Source organism: Ammodytes marinus, assembly GCF_949987685.1.
Source record: "Ammodytes marinus genome assembly, chromosome: 15".
NCBI classification, from domain to species: Eukaryota; Metazoa; Chordata; class Actinopteri; order Uranoscopiformes; family Ammodytidae; genus Ammodytes; species Ammodytes marinus.
In genome coordinates this window covers 1952643-1957642 of record NC_137219.1, presented here as the reverse complement: position 1 = coordinate 1957642, position 5000 = coordinate 1952643, and the positions used below count along the sequence as shown (strand labels likewise).

At 43.7% G+C, this 5000-nt stretch overlaps 1 protein-coding gene across 1 annotated transcript in view; it reads left to right on the top strand.

The window, feature by feature from the left end:
* The window catches only part of syt16 (synaptotagmin XVI), a gene marked incomplete at both ends in the record, with an annotated part of 30007 nt that overhangs the window by 20928 nt on the left and 4079 nt on the right, over positions 1-5000 (top strand). The gene's annotated exons all lie outside the window — the stretch shown is intronic.

The window sequence follows — 5000 nt, the reverse complement described above, 5'->3', positions numbered from 1 at the left end:
ACGCCACCGGAGCGCCCTGATAATTGGCAATATCTTTAATGGGAATTTGGGGTAAATGTTTTTAGTTGTGAATGTCTATAGTAGGCTACTTGCCATATTTTTAAAAAGGGGGCGCCCTTAGCTCAGTTGGTAGGGCGTCCCCCCCCCATGGGCCTCGGCCAGCAGCAGACCCGGGTTCGATTCCAGCCCGCGGTCGTTCTCTGCATGTCACTCCCCTCTCTGCCCCATTTCAACTCTGTCTCTACACTATCAATAAAGCATAAAAATGCCAAAAAAATATCTTTAAAAAAAAAATATATATATACAGTATCTCACAAAAGTGAGTACACCCCTCACATTTCTTCAAATATTTCATTATATCTTTCCATGGGACAACACTGAATAAATGACACTTTGATACAATGTAAAGTAGCGTGTGTACAGCTTATATAACAGTGTAAATTTACTGTCCCCTCAAAATAACTCGACACACAGCCATTAATGTCTAAACTGCCGGTTACAAAAGTGAGTACACCCCTGAGTTAAAATGTCCAAATTGGGCCCAAAGTGTCAATATTTTGTGTGGCCACCATTATTTTCAAGCACTACCTTAACCCTCATGGGCATGGAGTTCACCAGAGCTTCACAGGTTGCCACTGGAATCCTCTTCCCCTCATTCATGACAGCATCACAGAGCTGGTGGATACTGGAGACCTTGCGCTCCTCCATCTCCTGTTTTAAGAAGCCCCAAAGATGCTCAATAGGGTTTGGGTCTGGAGACATGCTTGGCCAGTCCATAACCTTTACCCTCAGCTTTTTTAGCAAGCCAGTGGTCGTTAGGAGGTTTGTTTGGGGTCGTTATCATGTTGCAGTACTGCCCTGCGGCCCAGTTTACGAAGGGAGGAGATCATGTTCTGCTTCAGTATGGCACAGTACATGTTGGTATTCAATGAACTGTAGATCCCCAGTGCTGGCAGCACTCATGCAGCCCCAGACCATGACACTCCAACCACCATGCTTGACTATAGGCAATACACACTTGTCTTTGTACTCCTCACCTGGTTGCTACCACACACTCTTAACCATCTGAACCAAATAAGTTTATCTTGGTCTCATCAGACCACAGGACATGGTTGCAGTGATCCATGTCCGTAGTCTGCTTGTCTTCAGCAAACTATTTGTGGGCTTTATTTTGCATCATCTTTAGAATAGGCTTCCTTCTCGGACGACAGCCATGCAGACCAGTATGATGCAGAGTGCGGCGTATGGTCTGAGCACTGACAGGTTGACCCCCCACCCCTTCAAGCCCTGCAGCAATGCTGGCAGCACTCATACGTCAATTTTCCAAAGCCAACCTCTTGGTATGACGCTGAAAACGTGCACTCAACCTTCTTAAACTGGGCTGCAGGGCAGTATTGCAACATGATAACGACCCCAAACACACCTCCAAGACGACCAGTGGCTTGCTAAAGAAGCTGAGGGTAAAGGTGATGGACTGGCCAAGCATGTCCCCAGACCTAAACCCTATTGAGCATCTTTGGGGCTTCTTAAAACGGGAGATGGAGGAGCGCAAGGTCTCTAATATCGACCAGCTCCGTGATGTTGTCATGAATGAGTGGAAGAGGATTCCAGTGGGAACCTGTGAAGCTCTGGTGAACTCCATGCCCAAGAGGGTTAAGGTAGTGCTGGAAAATAATGGTGGCCACACAAAATATTGACACTTTGGGCCCAATTTGGACATTTTTTCTTAGGGGTGTACTCACTTTTGTTGCCTTCAGTTTAGACATTAATGGCTGTGTGTCGAGTTATTTTGAGGCGACAGTAAATTTACACTGTTATACAAGCTGTACACTGACTACTTAACATTGTATCAAAGAGTAATTTCTTCAGTGTTTTCCCATGGAAAGATATAATGAAATATTTGAAGAAATATGAGGGGTGTACTCACTTTTGTGAGATACTGTATATTCAAAAGTAAAGAAAACAAGGCATGCATTAATAACAGTGTCAGTGAGTTGTCTGTAGCCCTGCTGCTTACCCACAATGCTTAGCGGCGGGAACACAGCCACTCAGCTGTGAGCGGATTATCACCGCCGCCGTGTTTTCATCGGGTTCATTCAAACAAAACAAACAACAGAGTCGGCTGCTGTATAAATAGTTCACATCTCCTGCGCTCTGCACGTACACACACACACCCATGAATAATAAATAACTGTGTGTGTGTGTGTGTGTGTGTGTGTGTGTGTGTGTGTGTGTGTGTGTGTGTGTGTGTGTGTGTGTGTGTGTGTTTGTAGAATCTTAACAACCTCCCAGTCACCGAATCACACTTTGAAAAAATTGGGAGCAATCTGTGCAGAAAAACACCTCCCACGCACACGCACACTCACACTCACACACATACACACACACACACACACACACACACACACACACACACACACACACACACTCACACACACACACACACACACACACACACACACACACACACTCACACTCACACACACACACACACACACACACACACACACAGAGGCAGGGATACATCCAGAGATGCTACATAAATAAAGAATGAGTTTAGATCAGTGGGGATGTGTTTGGAGCTATATAATAGCCACAGCTAATGCTAGTATGTTACTATCTTAATAAATATATATGCTTTAGAAGTTGAGTATTGAAAAATAACTAATGTTGAGATAATGTCCGTTAAAGATGGTTGTATAGGAGAAATATACAGACGCAAACAGACAAGGTTTAGTCAAATAAACACCTGAATGTACATGTTGGACCTTTTGATTTATAATAGTATGAAAGAAGACATGTTATGGAAGATAAATAGACAAACATCTCAAAATTGACCAGTGCTTGAAACGATATTTTTGTCTCAACCAACGTAATTGTGTGTGTGTGTGTGTGTGTGTGTGTGTGTGTGTGTGTGTGTGTGTGTGTGTGTGTGTGTGTGTGTATCTGCCTGTGTGTGTGTGTGTGTGTGTGTATCTGCCTGTGCCTGTGTGTGTGTGTGTGTGTGTGTGTGTGTGTGTGTGTGTGTGTGTGTCTGTGTATCTGCCTGTGCCTGTGTGTGTGTGTGTCTGCCTGTGCCTGTGCCTGTGTGTGTGTGTGTGTGTATCTGCCTGTGTGTGTGTGTGTGTGTGTGTATCTGCCTGTGTGTGTGCGTGTGTGTGTGTGTGTCTGTGTGTGTATCTGCCTGTGTGTGTGTGTGTGTGTGTCTGTGTCTTTGCCTGTGTGTTTTAGTGTGTGTGTGTGTGTGTGTATCTGCCTGTGTGTGTGTGTGTGTCTCTGCCTGTGTGTGTGTGTGTGTGTATCTGCCTGTGTGTATCTGCCTGTGTGTGTGTGTGTGTGTGTGTGTGTGTGTGTGTGTGTGTGTGTGCGTGTGTGCGTGTGTGTGTGTGTGTGTGTGTGTGTGTCTGTGAGAGTGAGTGAGTGAGTGTGTGTGTGTGTGTGTGTGTGTGTGTGTCTATCTATCTGTGTGTCTATGTGTGTGTGTCTCTGCCTATGCCTGTGTGTGTGTGTGTCTGCCTGTGTCTCTGCCTGTGTGTGTGTGTGTGTGTGTCTCTGCCTGTGTGTGTGTGTGTGTATCTGCCTGTGTGTGTGTGTGTCTATCTATCTGCCTGTGCCTGTGTGTGTGTGTCTGTGTATCTGCCTGTGTGTGTGTGTGTGTGTGTGTGTGTGTGTGTGTATCTGCCTGTGCCTGTGTGTGTGTGTCTGTGTATCTGCCTGTGTGTGTGTGTGTGTGTGTGTGTGTGTGTGTGTATCTGCCTGCCTGTGTGTGTGTGTGTGTATCTGCCTGTGTGTGTATCTGCCTGTGTGTGTGTGTGTGTGTGTGTGTGTATCTGCCTGTGTGTGTGTGTGTGTGTGTGTGTGTGTGTCTGCCTGTGCCTGTGTGTGTGTGTGTGTGTGTGTCTGTGTATCTGCCTGTGCCTGTGGGGGGGGTTTAACGACTAGATTTTATGCTCCATTTTGTCTTTGTATGACCATTTGAAAAAAGAATAATTGAATTGCGATTTTTTAAATATAACAAATAAGCAAATTATTCTACTTAAAAAGGAGTATTTCACCCATACGGAACCAGCATTCTATCATTATAAAATCACTATTATAATATAATGAATGAGGTTTTTCTTCCCTCAGTCTTCCCTTGGCCCAGTTGTCCTGTTAACCCTAACCCTACATTTTACTAGTGTGATGTCACACATGGTAAAATGTAGGGCGAGACAGTGAGACCATAAAACACTCTTTCTGCCTTTTCTCAGGCTAAGATGAACCGATTTCAATTTCTTTTGCACATTTATAATACATAGGATCTCAGAGTTCAATACACCTTCGACGTCATTGAAAATGAGGGTCACCCCTCAATTGGTCTCTCGAGGATAAATAAAAGTTAAATGAAATAAATGAAATTTCCACCTACCTACTCAAATTCTTTAGATCTAGTTAATTTAATAATTTTACTGGTTTGCTAAACATATTTACCTCTTATTTTTCTTTCCTAGTGCAGCGATTTGCATTATCTTTTCATCTATTTAGTCAAAATATGTGTGTATTAAAATATGCTCGTGTGGTCGGTGAATGATTTGGTTTGACAGAAGCTGCAGGAGGAGTTTTAAAACCTTCTATAGACAATGTTATTTCTTAAATAAAAAAATAAATAAAAAACTTTAAATTATAATCCATTGAGAAAACGATATTGTTTCAGTGTTTGATGACCATCCCTTATAACTGAATGCTTATGTTTTCTGAAGGCGTAAATGGTGTGTGTGTGTGTATGTTTGTGTGTGTGTGTGTGTGTGTGTGTGTGTGTGTGTGTGTGTGTGTGTGTGTGCTCTGAGCTGATAAGATTATGGTCACGCTCGGGGACGCGATGAGGCTGTGAGGAATCAATGTCGGAGTGACTCTGTGTTTGCGTTTCGCTCCGTCTCATTTCTATAAACTATCTTATCTCAGCCGAGTGTGTGTGTGTGTGTGTGTGTGTGTGTGTGTGTGTGTGTGTGTGTGTGTGTTAT